Here is a 21,186-nt window from a genome sequence, read left to right on the forward strand (position 1 = left end):
AAAAAAATAAAGATAAATTCTTTAAGGCAATAATAAAGATAAAACCCTCAAGTACAAAGGAAGGAACATAAGAATCAAACCAGATCTCTCATTCCCATTTGAAACAATTCAAGCAAGACAGTGGAATGACATATTTAAACTACTGAATGAAAGAAACTTACAACCTAGAGTCCACTACCCACCAAAACTCTCATTCACATGGGAGAGAAGACAAAAACATGCTCAGTAAAAAGAACTTAAAGTATTTGTGATAACCAATCCGACTCTAAATGAACTACTCAGAGATTGATTACACAACCCAAACAACCAATTTTAACAACAACAACCCTATACAATATAATAACACAACAATCCTCTCTGTCAATAATCTCCTAAAATGTCAACAAACTGAACTCCTCCATTAAAAGCCACAGGAGAGGGTTGGATCAGAAAACAAAAACCTGATATCTACTTCCTGCAAGAAAAACACATAAAAGAATAGGATAGATAGTCTTAGAATAAAGGAATGGAAATCAATAATTCAAGCCAACGGAAAACAATAAAAAGCCTGAAAGCCATTTTTATATCAAACCAAATTGCATTCGACCTCAAGAAAGTGCTCAAAGACAAAGAGGATCACTACTTATTGATCAGGGAAACAGTAGACCAAGAAGTACTAACTCTGATCAATATCCATGCACCAAATGTAGAGCCAGCAAAATATGTAATGTATTTGCTCACAAACCTAGAGAAACATATGGAAGAAAACATAATAGCAGTAGGAGACTTCAACATACCACTATCACCACTAGACAGATTCACTAGGCAGAAAACTAGCAAAGAAATGAGTCCTAAATGAGAAACTAGAAGAATAGGACTACTGTAGTTATACAAGGCTTTCTATCCCCCCAGAAAGCAGAATACACATTCTTCTCTAGTATAGACCAGGCCTTAGGATATAAATCTAACTTGCACAAAGTCACAAATATTAGGATTATAAGAAGCATCTTATCAGATAACTGCAATAGAGATCAAGTTTGACTGTAAAAAGATGTGTAGAACATCCAACACCTGGAGATTAAACAACATGTTGTTCAACAACAGCTAAATCAAGGAATAAATAAAAAGTTTCCTTGACAAAGAAGCCAAGAATTTGAAATAAAATACAGTCTCTTCAACATGTAGTGTTGAAACAACTGGATAAACACCTGTAAGAAACTAAAGACTAATTCATACCTCACACAAAAGTCAACTCAAATTGGATTAAAGACCTTGAAATGACATAAATTATGAAATATCTAATGTCTGTCTATAAGTGGGCATGAGTTTGTATAAAGTGTACTCCCCTATGTCTGCCTAATCTATGTTATAAACAATTTATGCCTATATTATATATATCCCCTTTTATATATTATCCCTCATCTTCCTCTTTAGAACTACCCTCTTGTCCTCCCATCCTGATCCGTTATACCTCCATAGCTAACACTCTTTTTTTTTTCATAGTTAACACTCTTTACCCTCAGTTCTTAATTCATTAGGCACCAAGTCCAACTCTCTGCCCCAATAAGCCAACACCCAGCTTCCAAATCGAAAGGGCACCCTCTCAGACCCACATCTCATACCCCAGAAAGAAGCTGCAATCACCACTTCTGCTGACTCATTCTATGTGTCCCTTCTCACAAGCCCCCTAAATATGGACTGTTGCATTCTACCAAATTCAGCTCCAGAAAGACCCTCAGCTCAAGGACACAACCTGATCCCTTACTGCTGCAAACTACTTCTCAAATTCAAGAGGACCACAGGGTGGGACAAAAATGTGCCCTGGACTTTACCCCCCCAAAAAATATCTCAAAAGACTTAATGAGGACGTCTATATTTCCTTGTATATTTAATACCTCAATAATTATACCTTTTAGTGCCTTCATTTCCAAATGTAAAGGTAGCTTTGTCCATCCCTTTTATAAATTAAAAATATTTTTAATTTTTTAATTTTTTTGTATTTATAATTTTTCAAATTATGCTAATTTGGGTCCTGCTTGGTTCAAAAAATCTAGAAGAAAAAGTCTTGCTGGAAATATAAGCTCATGTCAAAACCACGACATAGAGATTGTATAGCCTGTCATTCTTATCCCCAAATGCACCAGCAATATAATATGGCACCGTTTCCTTTTACATAGGCATACTAAGTACATTGAAAATCTTTTGTATAGAAACAAGCTCTTATCTACTAGAGATAAGAACCCATAAAATTGATAATACGGGGGCACCTGCCACCCTGAACATTTGTAAAGGTATTTGACTTAGACTCCATCTCTAAGTGACCCTCTAACCCCAAACACTAGATCCCAATTATAGAACTGACACAGTTCCCTGTAACAGCACCAGAAATTGTTCCTACTATTGTTCTGGCACAAAATCTTGCCAAGTTGATATGACACCCTGATGACAAGAAAAAAGCAACAACTTGTTCTATGAGCAGGTTGCCCTACCTCATCACCTAACAGTAAGATGAAATCAAAAGACACTTCTTCCTTTGATCTGTTAAAAAAAAAAACCAAGATTATTAATTACAGAAGACTGAGTTTGACAACCACAACTGAGCAGAATCTTTCCTGAGACCACTAAGAAAGACTCTAGCCTAGGCTTTGGCATAGGATATGTACAAAACCCCTGTATCTCTTAGGCCAAGGGAATTCCCTTTCAAATTTCCCTAATACTTACTGTGCCAATGCAAAAAAAAAAAAAAAAAGTACAAAACCTCACCACACCAGCCCTCCTTTTTTTTCTTTTTGTGTTTTGTTTAGTAGTTGTTTATTGTGGTGTTGTGTATATTGTTGTTGCTTCTTTATTTTTCCCCCTCTTATTTCTCCCCCCTTTTCTTCTTTTAAATTGACGCTGATAGTTCCTACTTGGATTCCTCCCAGCTTTTTTTCCCCAATAGAACCACAGAACTTGAATCATTTCTGCCTCATAAATTAAGGGGTCTGTGTGAATGGTACCAGGAGCAAACAGTCACATGAACACTGAGTGGAAATAAATGATTACCAAGCCTATATACCAAACCCCAAATCAATGACAACAAAGTCTACAACCAATTATATATAAAGGAGACCTGTTACACTAGCAGTTTAGGGGGCAAAGGGGGGAAGAATGGTACGCATGCTGGGAACAGGGGTGAAAGGAAGTCAACACTGGTGGTAGGAAATTGCCCGAATTCACTGTCATGGTGTTCCTTAAATATAGCTGTGAAAGACTTGTAATTCACATGGGTCTCAATAAAAATTACTTTAAAGAAAGGAGCTGAAGCAATAGTGCAGTGGTAAGGTGCTTGACTTGCACACTGCTGACCCAGGACAGACCTTGGTTCGATCCCCGATATCCCATATGTTCCCCAAGCCAAAAGCAATTTCTGAACCATAGCCAGGAGTAACCCCTGAGCATCACTGATGTGGCCCTAAACGCCAACTAATAATAATAATAATTAAAAAAAGAAGTCCTTATAAAAAAACAACAAACAAACAAACAAACAAACAAACAGAGAAACATGATCTCAGAAGTCTGATTGGGATAACCATGATTAAGCTGAAGTTCTAGAACCATAAGGAAAAATTCTATCCTAGGCTACATCCTAGGATCTGTGTAAAAATTAAGATCACTAATTATGGAAGACAGACTACAACAACAGTGATGGAGCAGAACTTTAGGAAACATAAAGAAAAACTATCCTAGACTTCATCCTATGATCTGTGCAAATATCAAGATCTCTAATTAAAGAGGACTGATTTGAAAACCACAACTAAACAGAATGTTTCCTGACAGCATAAAAAATATCTTGGGGTTTGACAATGAGCATGTCTGGAGCCTGTATTTGTTCCTATGACAATATGAGTCAAGGATGGAGAAACCCTGTATCTCTTAAGACAAGAAAATTCCCTTTCTAATCTCCCCAATATTTACTGTGCCTATGCAAAAAAAAAAAAAAAGGGAGAGAGAAGCACAAATTAATTTAATTTTTTTCGTTTTTTTATTGTTTGTTTTTGTGCTTTGTTTTGTTTTTATAAGTACCGTGGTTATTGCATGGCTGTTGTCTATATTACTGAGGTGCTTTTCGAGTTTTTTGTTTGATTTCTGTAATTTTCTACTTTTTAGTATTGTTGTTTTTCTTCATTTTTCCTTTTCTTCTCTTAAACTGATAGTTATAGCCTCTAGAATGACTCCTCCCAATTTTGCTTGTTTGATTTTTGCACTATTTTATTTTATTATTATTTTTCTTTGATTCAAACAGATCCACATAACTTGAACCATCTTGTTCTGCCTCACAAATGGAGGGGGGAAATAATGGAGGGTACCAAGACCAAACATGGTATGAACATTAAGTAGAAATAAAAAAATGATCAGACAAATCAACAAATCCAAAGCCAATGACAATAGAATCAATACCCAATTTACAACATGCTAGACACAGAGGCAACCACTTATACTATATTGGTGGTGGGAATACTGCTGACTCAATGTCACTATGTACCTAAAATATTACTGTGAAAGATTTGTGATCCACTTTGGTCAAAATAAAAATTAAAGAAAGAGAGAAGATATTCTTCATTCTGGATTTTTTAATTTCATAGGATTTTTTCCATTTAATCAAATGTCACCTGAGCAGACATCTTTTATAAATCACTTAATAAACTTCCCATGAGAAAAACCCCTGCAACTTTACCAAGCAATTTTTACCAAGCAAAATTTTTATTGCTTGGTAAACTATTCAAACCAGATATGAGACAGAAATACAGAGGCTTGGAAGACAGCAACTGTGTTTGGGGGTGCATATTTTTTGTAACTTTGTGTCACTGCATGGTTCCTCAGTTATCACCTGAGGCCCCTTAACAAAATCAGGTTAATGAAGTGTCTCTGGCACCCCAGGTCTGAGCAGCATCACATCCTCAAGCTCAATCATTCAACACATGCCCAGTTGGTGGAAAGACAATGAGATTAGGTCAGATGTTTTCTCTAAGCAGTTATTGGGTAGATCCCTCCATAAAAGTGACATATAGCCTACACTATTACTTATTTCTATTGATGCCTCAGAAAACAGTCTTTTTCAAACAGAACATATATAAAGATATTAAGGAATCAGAGGACGATTTAATTATATATTCACTTAAATACCATCATTTCCTTATAAGTCAGTTTTGAAAAGAAGGTATCCTTTAACACTAAACTGGGAAAAGTAAAAATTAATATAACAGGTGGACTTGTTTAAAAGCAAAAAATATATTCAACAGTCTCATATCATATTTCCAGGAAAGTAAATGGCATCTAGACCTACACATGATTCTTAGGCAACCCCACTATTGGCATTAAAGTGTTAAAACCCCTCACAGGGACCATATATATTCTAGCCCTATGCTTATTTAAAATTTTACACAAAATATATTACCTCTTTAATCTAGCTAACCTGGCTGCTGGCCTGTGCAGAATGCAGCAATTCTAGCAAATTAATGAACCTAACTAGCATATTTAATGTAAATGTTATATCAAGTGTGAGTGGTAGAAAGGAAAAGAAAAATAGTCCACTCTAGTTCGACAATAAAAATTTTTTTCCAGAAAAAAATATTAAACATTTCATCAGAAGCCTCAAAATACATAAGATTTTATTTTTTAATTTTTTATTGAGACCAATGTGGATTACAAATCTTTCAGTTGTATTTCAGGCTCACAGTGACAGTGATTTAGGGCCATTTCCACAACCATTGTTGATCTCCCTCCACCATAGTTCCAGTATGTATTTCAGACTTCCACCCTTAGCCCCCAGGAATGCTAGTATAACCGGTCCATTTTTGTGTATAGCTTGTTATGTTTGGCTCTCTTTATGATCCCAGGAAAATTCTTGTTGTGGTTGCTGTAAAAATTACAAAAGATTTATATATTAATATGTTGTAATTGTTTATTGTCAATCTAAAAAACTTATAAAAATTTCTCAAATGTTTTATTTCTCTGGATCAAATATCTTTTCATATGTGGCACTTTCTCCAGATTTACATAAAATGAGAAAATTAAACTGAAAACTAATAGAATTGTTTTGGAGGGGTTGAAGAGATACAGTGCAGTGGGGAGGGTCCTTGCTTTGCATATGGCCTACTAGTTCACTCCCAAGCAATGCAGAAAAGCTGGTAAGCCCCGTCAAAAGTGATCCTGATCAGAGAGCCAAGAGTAAACCCTGAACACTTCAGAGTGTGGTAAAAAATATGTATTACTAAAAATTAGAAGTTTACAAAGGTGCACATGTCAATATTTTAACCATGTTTAGTATTTTTTTGGTAGAGTTGTTCAAGGGTTTTTAACAGTGCCAACAAAAACAATTAGAGAAAAAGCACCATTCAGAATAGGGGAAGCAGGTGGTATAAAAAACTTAACAGACCACCAACCCAGAAGATGGATTAAAATGATACTGAAGGAACAGAACTTCTAGAACCACGAAGAAAGACTTCATCATAAGTCCCACTCCTGGACCTGTGCAGATACTGAGATCTCTAGATACAGAGGTCTGATTTTTATCACCCAGGACAGAGCAGAAGTCTTCCAAACACCACAAAAGCACCACCAGGAGAGTAAATGAACCTGAACAGAGTCTATAGTTAATCCCATGACAATATAATCCAAGAGTGGAGAAACCCCATATCTCTTAGGCCAAGTGAATTCCTTTTTGAATGACCCCCAAAATTTACTGTGCCAGTGCAGGAGGGAAAAATAGCAAAAAGCACAAAACATTTTTTATTTTTATATATTATTTTTTATCTTCATTTATTACTATTATTTTTTATTTTTATTTACCTATCTACTTTTTGTTGATTTCTTTGTTTTGGTGTGGTTATTGAAGTTGTTCTCCCCATTTATACTTTTTTTTTTCTCTTCTTTCCTTTATGTGCTCTGCCATGTTTCTTATCTCAAGACCATGGTTTTTTTGTGGTGCTTATCATTATTGTCGGAGTCCTCACTGGATATTTGACACTTCTTTTTGTACTGCTGGGGTGTTTCACCTTCTTTTTCTCCTTCATCTCTCAAACCAATGATGAGAGCCTCTAGAAGGATTCCCCCCATTTTTGGCACATTAGACTTTTACCCCAGTTTATTACTTTTCTCCTCTTCAAACAAAACCACATAACTTGAACTAGCTAGTCCTGCCTCCCAGTTAGAGGGAGAAATAAGGGAGGCACCAAGACCAAACAGGTGCAAGACTAAGTAGTATGCTAGGTACAGAGGGGACCACATATTCTAGCAGCCCCGCGGGTGAGGGAGGAGGATATGGGAGGTAGGACGAAAATGGAGGTGTAGGGAGGACAAATCGGTGATGGGAATCCCCCCTGATTTTATGTAAATATGTACCTAAAATATTGTCAACAATATGTAAGCCACTATGATGAGAATAAAAATTATATTAAGAAAAAGCTTAACACAAGAGGAGTGTTAATGCTTCCAACCTTAAAAGATGAGTTCAAATTGTACACAGTTGAAAATCACAGCTGTCATGGTATGGGTCTTGAGCAATCTGCTATAAAACAACCAGACACAGAGGAAAATTGTAGGCAGTAAAATATCATGTCAAAATTCTACTTTGTGTATCTCTAAACACACATACAAAACAGAATTCAATAAAAATATGTTGACCTAAAAAATAAAACCTCATACAGAAAATAGAGAAAAATAAATTTCATTTATAGTCATTTAATGAATGATGGCAATCTACAGCACACACAGTTCAAGTAGAATTCAATAAATTTACAAGGGAGAACTCAGCATTTTGTTTCTGGAAGGTGCATTTGATCTTTTACAACATTCACCTAAATGTTGATAAGGAATTTAAAAACATAAGGTAGACTGTGTGATAATTAACTCTGTGCAACTCTTTCTACTTTAAAATGTGCTCTGATACTTATTATATTTGCCTGTTAGATCTTTTTTTTTTTTTTTTTTTTTTTTTTTTTGGTCCACACCTGGTGACACTCCAGATCTAGCTATGTGCTCAGAAATTGCTCCTGGATTAAAGGAACATATGGAACACTAGGGAATGGAAACACCAAAATAAAATTGCAGGAGTGAAAAACTTGGTAAATGAAATAAAAAACTCAGTGGAAAGCCTCTCCAACAGAGTAACAACAACTGAGGACAGAATCAGTGAGCTAAAATACAAGATACATAAAACTCCATACAGCAAAAGAGACTGGGAAAAACCTTAAAGCAAATGACCAGATAAAGAAAATTACACTCAGGCTCAAAAGGTTAGTCATCACTGCCCTAGGAACACAAAAATAACATACAAAAATCCCTTCCTGTGTGATTACCAATTCTGAGAGACTGAGAGTGTCGCCTATACGTGTTTCTCTACTGTTCTGTCTCTTGAACCTCTCCTAAGTGGGTCAAGAAGGGCCAAACAAAATCGCTCTCTAAGAGTGCCCAGGCAGGAAAGCCAAGGAGGACTGAGAGCCTGAGTGAAAACCAGCAATCAGCAGTAACCTACAGAAATGCAGACCCTCTGTCTGTAACCTCAGGATGGATGAATCTGTTCCTGCTCTGTGATTACGAATTGGGAGAGACTGTGTCGCCTATATGTGTTTCTTTACTTTTCTGTCTCCTGAGCCTCTCCACTAAATCGCTATACTACAGGCTCCAGAAGAGCACCTCTGCTTCGCTTCAGGGCTGTGCACTCTTTCTAAAGAATGAACTCCACCATCACATTCAGAAAAAAATCACACTACAAGCATGACTATGGGGAAACCTTGTAGGCAAATACCATGCATAGAGAATAAAAATGATAGCTCTGATGACCCCAAAAATACCAACCATCAGATTAACTTCTTTGATAATGAATTTAGAATAAAAATGTGGAGGATCCTCATGAAAATCAAAGACAATATAGGTCTAGCTGAACAGAACCCTAAGACAGAAATCAGAAAACTCCAAACAGAAAAAACAGATCTGAAAAACACGGTAGCTCAACTAAAAAACTCAATGGATAGCCTCTCCAGGGGAGTAACAACAGCCAAAGACAGATTCAGGGAACTGGAAGATCAAATGCAGAACAACTCCATTCAGCAGAAGAGACTGGAAAAGAACATTAAGGCTAACGATCATACAATGGAAAAAGTACTCAAGAAATGTGAACATTTGCAAATAGAAGTCTGTGATAAACTCAACAGAAAAAAAACATAAGAATCATTGGACTCCCAGAAGCCCAGGAAGGGGATCCCCAGGAAAAATCAACAGTGAAAGACATCATCACAGAGAAACTCCCAGAGCTATGGACTGCAAATTATATAATACAATTATTGACCAATTTGAAAAAGGATATCAATAATAACACAATAATTGTGGGAGACCTGAACATGGCCCTGTCAACACTTTATAAGTCAACCACTGAAATCCCAGAAAAATAATCTAGCCCTGAAAAGAGAGCTGGAAGAGGCCTAGTAGATTTTATATGTATGTATGTATGTATGTATGTATGTATGTATGTATGTATGTATATATATATATATATATATATATATATATATATGACACTCCATCCCCAGAAACCTGGATACACACACTTCTCTAATGTACATGGGTCATTCTCCAGGATAGACCACATGCTGGCACATAAAACATACCTCCAAAAAATCAAGAGGATAGAAATTTTTCAGACTACCTTCACTGAGCACAAGGCTCTGAAATTAGATGTGAACTACAAAAGGACACAGAAGAACGTTGACAACTGGAAATTAAACAGCCTGCTACTGAACAACCAGTTGTCTGAGATTAAATCAAAGAGGAAATCAAAACTTTCCTAGAAACAAATGACAATGAAAACACAAACTATCAGAAACTATGGGACACAGCAAAAACAGTACTGAGCAAAATTTATAGCTTTGCAAGGACACATCTAGAAGGAAGAAGGGGCATAACTCAGTAGCCTACTGATGCAGCCTATAAAATTAGAACATGATAGACAAAATAAACAATAAAAAAAGGAAGATGGAAGGAAATAATAAAGCTTAGAGCAGAAAAAAATGAAGTGGAAACAGAAAATACAATCTAAGATCAACAAAAGCAAAAGTTGGTTCTTTGAAAAACTAAACAAGAAGCAGAAGCCATCTTGGGCATGCTATTTTCAGCTGCCTGAGACTGGATTCCATCAGCGTTCCTGCTGGTGATCCTGCCTGCTGCAGAGGTTGTCAATACGTACATACACACACTGATTCCTGCAGGTTTCTGCCGGGAGTCAGAAGGGAACAGAAGCCATCTTGGGCCATGCGGTTTCCAACTGCCTGAGACTGGATTTCATCAGCGTTCTTGCTGGTGATCCTGCCTGCATCAGAGGTGGGTTGAGACATTCACACACTGATTCCTGCTGGTTTCTGCTGGGAGTCAAAAAGGCGCAGAAGCCATCTTGGGCCATGCGGGTTCCAGCTGCCTGAGACTGGATTTCATCAGCGTTCCTGCTGGTGATCCTGCCTGCTTCAGAGATGGGTCGGGATGTACACACACTGATGCCTGCTGGTTTCTGCTGGGTGTCAGAAGGGCACAGAAGCCATCTTGGGCTATGGTGTTTTCAGCCGCCCTAGACTGGATTTTATCAGGGTTCCTGCCTGAGATCCTCCCTGCTACAGAGAGTTCTTGGCTGGCTCCGCCCTCCTGCTGGGACTTTGATGACTCTGAGGACTTGATGGGAACTCTTTGCTTTGCTTGTCTGTCTTTTCTGAATACTTGAAGCTCTCCTCAGAGGCCTAGGAAGTGCACCCCCCCCCCCCAAAAAAAAACTGTCATTTAAAGGCCGCAGAAGAGCGCAGCCGCGCCACTTCTTTTCTCAGCCACGCACTCTTTCTAACCAATGAACCCCACCACAACATGTAGAAAAAATCCCACTACAAGAATAACAATGGGGAAAGCTCACAGGCAAACACCATGCACAGAGAATGAAGACAATAGCTCGGACTACCCAAAAAATTCCAACTATCTGATTAACCTCTCAGATAAGGAGTTTAGAATAAAAATATGGAAGATGTTCGTATAACTCAAAAAAAAAAAAAAAAAAAAAAAAGCATAGATCGATTTGAACAGAACACAAAGACAGAAATCAGAAAACTCCAAACTGAAATAACAGATCTGAAAAACACGGTAGCTGAACTGAAAAACTCAGTGGATAGCCTCGCCAGCAGGATAACAGCAGCTGAGGACAGAATCAATGTGCTGGAAGATGAGATGCAAAAAAAAAATTCAACACAACAGAAAAAATCAGAAAAGAAACAAGACAAACAATCATGCAGTGGAAAAAATACTCAAGGAATGTGAACAGATGAAAATAGAAATCTTTGAGAAACTCAACAGAAATAACATAAGATTTGTTGGAGTTCCAGAGGCCCAAGTAGGAGATCCCCAGGAAGAATCAACTATCAAAGACATCATCAAAGAGATACTCCCAGAGGTAAAGACTACATGCAATCAAATCCTGCATGCCCAAAGAGTACCAGCTAAAAGAGACCCAAATAAAAACACCCCAAGACACATCCTCGTTATGATGAGAAATCCCACATATAGAGAAAGAATACTGAAAGCAACAAGATCAAAAAGGGAAATTGCATTCAAAGGAGCATGCCTAAGACTTACAACAGACATGTCACGAGAAACTCTCAAGGCCAGAAGACAGTGGTATAATATTGTGACAAGACTGAATGAAATTAATGCCTCATCAAGAATACTGCACCTAGCCCAACTCACGTTCTGGTTTGAAGGAAAGATACATTGCTTCATGGATAAACAACAGCTCAGAAACTTCACAGATAAAAAATCAGCCTTAAAGGAAAAACAGAAAGGTCTACTTTAAGACAAGAAAGACCAACGAACACAGCAAACTTATCTACAAAGATGACATTAAATCCTATGAGAATCATCTCCCTCAATGTCAATGACTAAATTGACCAATTAAAAAACAGAGTGGGAAAAAGGGTCAAAAAGATGAAACCAACCTACTGCTGCCTACAAGAAACACACCTGAATAATCAGAACAAACATAAACTCAAAATCAAAAGCTGGAGGAAACTCATCCAATCAAACAACACCCTTAAAAAAGCTGGGGTGGCCATATTAATATCAGATGACATGATAGGGAAGAGATGGACATATAGAAGGAAATCCCATTCACATTAGTGCCACACAAACTCAAATATCTTGTAGTCAACTTGAACAAAGACGTGAAGGACCTATACAAAGTAAACTATAAAGCCCTGCTCCAAGAAATAAGAGAGGACACGCGAAAATGGAAACAAATACCCTCCTCATGGATTGGCAGGATTAACATCATTAAAATGGCAACATTCCCAAAGCATTATATAGATTTAATGTGATCCTTCTAAAGACACCATGGTATTCTTCAAAAAAGTGGATGAAACACTTATTAAGTTCATCTGGAACAATAAACACCATGGAATAGCTAAAGAACTCCTAAAGAAAAGGAGTATGAGAGACATTACTTTTCCCAACATTAAAGTGTACTACAAAGCAATAGTTATCAAAACAGCATGGTATTGGAAAAAAAGGCAGACCCTCAGATCAGTGGAATAGGCTTGAGTTCTCAGAGAATGTTACCCAGACATAATAACACCTAAGTTTTGACAAAGGAACAAGAAATTCTAAGTGGAGCAGGGTAAACCTCTTCAACAAGTGGTGCTGGCAGAACTGGTTAGCCACTTGTAAAAAAGTGAACATAGACCCCCAGTTAATACCATGTACAAAGGTAAAATCCAAATGGATTAAAGAGCTTGATATAAGACCTAATACCATAAGGTATAGAGAGCAACACGTAGGTAAAACACTCCATGACATTGAGATTAAAGGAATCTTCAATGAGGAAACTGCACTTTTCCAAACAAGTGGAAGCAGAGATAAACAGATGAGAATACATCAAGCTGAGAAGCTTCTGCACCACAAAAGAAGTAGTGCCCAGGATACAAGAGCCACCACTGAGTGGGAGAAACTATTCTCCCAATACCCATCAGATAAGGGGCTAATATACAAAATATACAGGGCACTGACAGAACTTTACAAGAAAAAAAATCTAATCCCATCAAAAACATGGAGAAGAAATGAACAGATGCTTTGATAAAAAAGAAATACAAATGGCCAAAAGGCACATGAAAAAATGTTCCACATCACTAATCATCAGAGAGATGCAAATCAAAACAAGGATGAGATACCATCTCACACCACAGAGATTGAAACACAACAAAGAACGAGAACAATCAGTGCTGGTGGGAATGTGGAGAGAAAGGAAATCTTATCCACTGCTGGTGGGAATGCTGTCTAGTCGAACCTCTATGGAAAGCGATATGGAGATTCCTCCAAAAAAGGGAAATTGAGCTCCCATTCGACCCAGCTATTTCACTCCTAGGGATATACCCTAGGAACGCAAGAATACAACATAAAAAGCCCTTCCTCACACCTATATTTATTGCAGCAGTATTCACAATAGCCAGGCTCTGGAAACAAGCAAGATGCACTTCAACAGACGAATGGCTAAAGAAACTGTGATACATATACACAATGGAATATTATGTAGCCGTCAGGAGAGATGAAGTCATGAAATTTTCCTATACATGGATGTACATGGAATCTATCATGCTGAGTGAAATAAGTCAGAGGGAGAGAGAGAGAGACGCAGAATAGTCTCACTCATCTATGGGTTTTAAGAAAAATAAAAGTCAATTTTGCAACAATCCTTAGACAATGAAAGCCGGGATCGAACTTCCAGCTCACTGCATGAAGCTCACCACAAAGAGTGGTGAGTGCAGTTATAGAAATAACTACACTGAGAACTACCATAACCATGTGAATGAATGAGGGAACTGGAAAGCCTGTCTAGAGTACAGGTGGGTGTAGGCTGGGATGGAGGGAGATTTGGGACATTGGTGGTGGGAATGTTGCACTGGTGAAGGGGGGTGTTCTTTACATGACTGAAACCAAATCACAATCATATTTGTAATCAAAATGCTTAAATAAAGATATTATAAATAAAAAACTGTATTTGTTGGGAAATCAGAATAAACACCAAGAAAAAATAAGTAAAAAAAAGAAAAAAGAAACTGATAGATCACTGGAAAAATTCACAAAGAGAGTAACTTGTTGACCCATATTAAAAATGAAAACGGGAAGAGCACTACAGATATTGCAGAAATTCAAAGGGTAATCAGAGATCATTCTGAGAAACTCTATGCCAATATATATGAGAATCTGATAGAAATGGATAAATTCTCGGAGTCCTATAAGCTTCCAAAGTTGAATAAGGAAGATGTTGCATATCTAAACACCCCCATCTCCATTGAGGAAATTAAAACGGTAATCAAACATCTGCCCCAAAAGAAAAGTGAAGGTCCAGATGGATTCACTAATGAATTCTTTCAACCTTTCAAGAGGAACTACTACCAATCTTGGCCAGGCTCTTTCACAAAATTGAAAAAAATGAGAATACTCCCAAATAGTTTTTATGAAGCCAAAATCACCGTGATACTAAAAACCAGACAGAGATGCTGCCAAAAAAAGAAAATTACAGAACGATAACCCTACTGAACACAGATGCAAAGATTCTCAACAAAATCCTGGCAAATAGGATCCAATGCCTCATCAAGATCATTCACTAAGATCAAGTAGCTTTCATCCCAAAAATGCAAGGATGGTTTAACATCCATAAATCTATCAACATAATACACAACATCAATAACAAGAAAAAGAAAAATCACATGATCATATCAATAGATGCAGAGAATGCATTTGATAAGGTCCAAAACCCATACTTGATAAAATCTCTTAAGATGGGAATGAAAATAAACTTTCTCAATATGGTTAAGGCCATGTACCACAAGCCAATGGCAAATATCATCCTCAATGGAAAAAAAACTAAAAGCCTTTTTTCTACATTCTGGTACAAAAGAAGGGTGTCCTCTCTCACCACTGCAATTCAAATTGTACGAAAATTACCTGCTACAGCGATTAGGCAAGAAAAAGATATCAAGAGAATCCAGATAGGAAAGGAAGAAGTCAAGTTCCCACTGTTTGCAGATGATATGATATTCTACTTAGAAAACCTAAAGACTCTACCAAAAAGCTTCTAAAAACAATAAACTCATATAGCAAGGTGGCCTTTTTATACACCAATAATGATAGGAAGAAATCCACATTAAGAAAATAATCCCGGGGCCGGAGAGATAGCATGGAGGGTAAGGCATTTGCCTTTCATGCAGAAGGTCATCGGTTCGAATCCCGGCGTCCCATATGGTCCCCCGAGCCTGCCAGGAGCGATTTCTGAGCATGAAGCCAGGAGTAACCCCTGGGCGCTGCCGGGTGTGACCCAAAAAAACCAAAAAAAAAAAAAAAAAGAAAATAATCCCATTCACATTAGTGACACACAAACTCAAATATCTTGGAGACAACTTGACTAAAGAAAAGTATACAAAGAAAAGTATAAAACACTGCTTTGAGAAATAAGAGAGGACACTAGAACACGGAAACTTATACCCTGCTCATGGATTGGCAGGATTAACATAATTAAAATGGCTATACTCCCCAAAGTAATGTACATCTTTAATGCAATTCCTCTAAAGATAACCATGACATTTTTCAAAGAAGTGGATCAAACACTTCTAAAATTCAGTTGGAACAATAAACACCCTCAAGTAACTGAAGCAATCCTTGGGAAAAGAAATATGGGAGGCATTACTTTCTCCAACTTTAAAATGTTTTACACAGCAATAGTTATCAAAACAGCATGGTCCTGGAATACAGACCCTCAGATCAGTGGAATAGGCTTGAGTACTTAGATAATGTCCCCCAAACATACAGTCACCTAATTTTTGATAAAGGAGCCAGAAATCCTAAATGGAGCAAGGAAAGCCTTTTCAACAGGTGTTGTTGGCACAACTGGTTAGCCTCTTGCAAAACAGTGAACTCAGACCCCCAGCTAACATCATACAGGAAGGTAAAATCCAAATGGATTAAAGACCTGATATCAGACCTGAATATATATAGAACAACATGCAGGGGTAAAAGACTCCATGGTCTTGAGACTACAGGCATCATTAAGGGGGAAATATCATTCTCCAAACAAGTGGATGCAGAGATAAACAGATAGGAATATATTAAGCTGAGAAGCTTCTGCACCTGAAAGGAAATAGTACCCAGGAGTGGGAGAAATTATTCATCCAATTTCCATCACATCAAGGGCTAATATCCAAAATATACAAGGCACTGATAGAACTCTACAAGAAAAAAAAACTAATGCCATTAAAAAATGAATAGAAGAAATGAACAGACACTTTGATAAAAAAGAAATACAAATGACCAAAGGCACATGAATAAATGTTCCACATCACTAATCATCACAGATATGCAAATCAAAACAACTATGAGGTACCATCTCATGCCATAAAGATTGCTGTGTGTCACAAAGAATGAGAAAAAATAGTGCTGGCAGGGATTTGGAGAGAAAGGAACTCTTTTTCACTGTTGATGGGAATGCCATCTAGTCCAACCTTTATGGAAAGCGATGTGGAGATTCCTCCAAAACCTGGAAATTGAGCTCCTGTATGAGCCAGCTATACCACTCCTAGGGATATACCCTAGGAACACAAAAATCCAATACAAAAATCCCTTCCTCACATCTATATTCATTGCCATGGTATTTACAATAGCCAGACTCTGGAAACAACCAAGATTCCCTTCAACAGAAGAATGGCTAAAGAAACTGTGGTACATATACACAATGGAATATTATGCAGCCGTCAGGAGAGATGAAGTCATGAAAGTTTCCTATACATGGATGAACATGGAATCTATTATGCTGAATAAAATAAGTCAGAGGGAGAGAGACACATAGAAAAAGAATAGTCTCACTCATCTATGAAATTTAAGAAAAACAAAAGATATTTTTGCAATAATTTCCAGAGACAAAAAGAGGAGGGATGGAAGGTCTAGCTTATGGCATGAAGCTCACCACAAAGAGTGGTGAGTGCAGTTAGAGAAATAACTACACTGAGACCTATTATAACAATGTGAATGAATGAGCAATGTGGAGTACAGGTGGCGGTGGGGTAGGAGGAGAGAGATTTGGGACATTGGTGGTGGGAATGTTGCTCCAGTGAAGGGGGGTGCTTTTTTACATGACTGAAATTAAACTATAATCATATTTGTAATCAAGATGTTTAAATAAAGATAAAAAGAAATAAGAAACAGCAAGTAGGATAAAAAGGTCAGCCATGAAATGGGAGAAACTATTCAATCAATACCCATCCGATAAAGGGCTAATATCTGAAATATACAAAGTACTGACAGAACTCAACAATGAAAAAAAGGGGGTGGCTGGAGCGACAGCACAGCTTTAGGGCATTTGCCTTGCACACAGCTGACCTAGGATTGGCCTCAGTTCAATATGTCAGCATTCCATATTGTCCCCCAAGCCAGGAGCATTTTCTGAGGGCATAGTCAAGAGTAAGTAACCCGTGAGCATTACCAGGTGTGGCCAAAACAAAAGAAAACAAAAGAAAATAAAAAAAATCCCTTCCTCACACCTATATTCATTGCAGAGCTATTTACAATAGCCAGACTCTGGAAACAACCAAGATGCCCTTCAACAGATGAATAGTCAAGGAACCTGTGGTACATATACACAATGGAATATTATGCAGCCATCACAAGAGATTAAGTCATGAAATTTTCCTATACCTGAATTTTCATGGAATCCATTATGCTGAGTGAAATAAGTCAGAGGGAGAGAGAGACACAGAATAGTCTCACTCATTTATAGATTTTAAGAAAAATAAGACATTTTTGCAATAATTCCCAGAGACAAAAGTGGGGAGGTCTGGAAGGTCCAGATGATGCCATGCAGCTCATCACAAAGAGTGATGAGTAGTTAGAGAAATAACTACATTGAGAACTATCATAACAATGTGAATGAATTAATGAGGAAAGTAGAAAGCCTATGTACAGTACAGGCGGGGGTGGGGTGAGGAGGATGGAGATTTGGGGTATTGGTGATGGGAATATTGTACTGGTGAAGGGGGGTGTTCTTTACATGACTGAAACCCAACCACAATCATATTTGTAATCAAGGTGCTTAAATAAAGATATTATTAGTAAAATAAGAAAGAAAGAAAGAAAGAAAGAAAGAAAGAAAGAAAGAAAGAAAGAAAGAAAGAAAGAAAGAAAGAAATAAAGAAAGAAAGAAAGAAAGAAAGGAAGAAAGAAACAATGTACTTCTCATCATCGATAAATGGGGAAAAGGAATTAACAGAAACTTTCTCAAAGAAGAATTATAGAATGCAAAAAGCACATAAAAATGTTTCATATCATTGTCAGGGAGATGCAATCTAAAACAACAGTGAGATATTATCTCATGCCACAGAAATTGGCACACATCACCAAGAACAAAAATAGCCAGTGCTGGCACAAATGTATGAAGAAAGAAGTACTTTACTCTGTTAGTGGGAATGTAGACTGGTCCAGTACTTAGGATAATCAATATGAACTCAAAAAAACCCACCAAATTGAGTTTCCATATGACCCACTAATAGTGCTTATAGCAATATACCCTAGAGGCCCAAAAAACACAATGCAGAAAAGCTCTCTGCACTCCAATTTCCATTGCAGCACTATTAGCAATAGCCAGAATCTTAAACTAATCTAAGTACAAGAGAATAGGAGAATAGATGAATAGATTATCTGTAATATCTATACAGTGTAATATGAAGCTGATACAAAAAAATAAAGCCATGAAATTCACTTGTACATGAATGGTCATGAGAGTATTTTGCTGAGTGAAATGAGTGAGATAATATTGTAATTAAATCTTAAACAGCAGAGACTAAGGACTGGTGTGCTAAATACTGCAGTTAGGGGAGGACTGTTACATGGAAGAAAATATGTACAAAGAATTTAATCAAGAGACCAATATAACAATGATGGTTGGAAATGATTACTTTGAATAGATCTATGTGGTGAAAGGAGATAAAGACAAGTAATATATCCCTTCAGTACGAATATTGTAAACACAGAACCTAGAATAAAATAAAATAAAATTAAAAAATGAGAGAAAAAAAATGTCTGCCATAGAGGTCTGGGGGGTGGGAAGCACAGCAGCAGGAGGGAGACTGAACATTGATAACAGAAACATGCATTGGTGAAGCAATGGATGTTGAAATACTTTCTGACTAAAACTCAATCATGTACAACTTTGTAACTGTGTATTTCCTGGTGATTCAATTTAACAATTAAAATATTAAAAAAAGGAAGGACACTTGGGATATTGGTCATGGGAATGTTGTGATGGTGAAGGAATAAATACATATTAAAAAATAAAAAAGAAAAGAAAAGATAAGGCCTCCCAGTTCTTACCACAGGCTGTGTTCTTTACACTGACTGTATAGAAAGAGGTGGTACAGTAAATGCACCCCATATACACCTCAACCCAGGCCCTTTACCTGTATTGTGAATTGGGGAACAAAAAAAAGTATTAAAAAAGTAAAAAATAAATAAAATTTAGACCAAATGCCCTGTTTACAAAAAAAGTCATAAAATATACTTTCTTAATAAAAATTTTATGAATAGAAAATAACTTTTCAGTTTTAACTTATGCAAGTAAAATGATATTTGTTGGAAAATATGTATTATTCAACACAGAACTAAATTTTATAATGAATAACACTATGTAACAAAATTAAAAAAAAAAAGACAGGGGCTGGAGGTGTTTTAGTACCTAAAGTTCCTGTCTTTCATAAAGCTGTGAGTTTGCTCCGTGGTGTGAAATAACTGGGTTTAAACCTGGCCATGCATCCTTATGATGAGAGATCTCTGCCAATGTAGCACCCAGGAATCTGAGGGAATTGAGTCAATTCTAGTTTGGCCTGGGGGACAACCAGAAGTTATTCCCGCGAACTTAGCCTGAAATACTCTCAGGGCCAGAGTGTTGTCACAGTGGTAGGGCATTTGCCTTGCACATGGCTGACTTAGGATGGACTGTGGTTTGATCCCCTATAATCCCATATGGTCCCCCAAGCCAGGGGAGATTTCTGAGCGTATAGCCAGGAGTAACCCCCGAGCATCATCGGGTGTGTCCCCCCAGAAAAAGAAACCAAAAACAAATAAAAAAATATTCTATGAAGATAGCATGGTGTGGCTTAAATTCTGCAGCCCAATTCTGCACCAAGACCTCAAAAGTTATTTCATATTGGTATGATTTGCCAATTACAACTTAGGTAAAAGTTTATTATTGTTTAGCTGCAATATTTAATATCTATTTGATATAATTTGTGTATGTTATAATTCATAGAAACTAAATCCACTGGTAAATTGGTCCTGCAAAATAAGTGAATGATGAGAATATATTTAAAGTATTTTTAAAGATTACTTATGAATTATCACAATAAAAATTAAAATGAGAATAAAAATGGCAAAGCTAAATTTAATGCATAAATTAGACAAATTTGTTATTTTCTATTAATCTACAAATGAGAAAATCTGTTCATGCATTAACTGTCCTGTAGCATCCAGAAAAAGAAGTTACTGATTTTTTTAAATAAAATATTTAAGGGTAGAAAAAGTACAAAGCTCTAGAGTATTTTTAAATAAACTCTAATAAACTGAAGAAGTAAGTTGCTAGTAATATTACAACATATAAAAGGTATTATTCCCACATACACTTCTTCCTCTGAACTGCCAAATAAAAGACAAGTAGGATAGAAAATAAATGATGTTTGTAGAAATAAACCAAGTGTTTGGGGGAGAAAGTCATGATGGTGTAAATAAAGGAACCATGAGAAAAATGAATACTTCTAGGCCAAATCTAAGCCAGACATTATAATTCATCACTGATCCCTAAAGGGCACTAATAATATGCAAAAGTATGATAAAAAAAAAAACAGCAGTCAAGGCTGCTGATAAGCTTGATAGGATAATCAGCACATGCTGACAGTCTAATGAAACTGATGGACTGATAAGGCAGCTTATCTTGGGGCCATTGTGGATTTTTTTTTGCCCTTGTCAAATGGAGACAAATCTAAATAAATTAGGAGTTAAAGCACACACTCAGATGACTTTACCCATTTGATTAGAAAGGGAACTCACTTTGAAAATATCAGTTGCCCCTACCACTAAAATTACTAGTCGTGGTCCACTGACACACACTTA

General features: G+C 36.9%; 1 protein-coding gene and 1 non-coding gene across 2 annotated transcripts in view; one reads left to right on the forward strand and one right to left on the reverse strand.

Moving 5' to 3' along the window:
- Positions 1–21,186, reverse strand: part of TMTC2 (transmembrane O-mannosyltransferase targeting cadherins 2) — a 587,133-nt gene that overhangs the window by 182,838 nt on the left and 383,109 nt on the right. The window lies entirely within an intron of this gene.
- LOC126023218 (small nucleolar RNA SNORA51) lies at positions 19,379–19,506 on the forward strand. The gene has a single exon (XR_007500421.1). It is a non-coding gene; the product is annotated as a small nucleolar RNA SNORA51 (small nucleolar RNA).

This window comes from Suncus etruscus, chromosome 11, assembly GCF_024139225.1.
Source record: "Suncus etruscus isolate mSunEtr1 chromosome 11, mSunEtr1.pri.cur, whole genome shotgun sequence".
NCBI classification, from domain to species: domain Eukaryota; kingdom Metazoa; phylum Chordata; class Mammalia; order Eulipotyphla; family Soricidae; genus Suncus; species Suncus etruscus.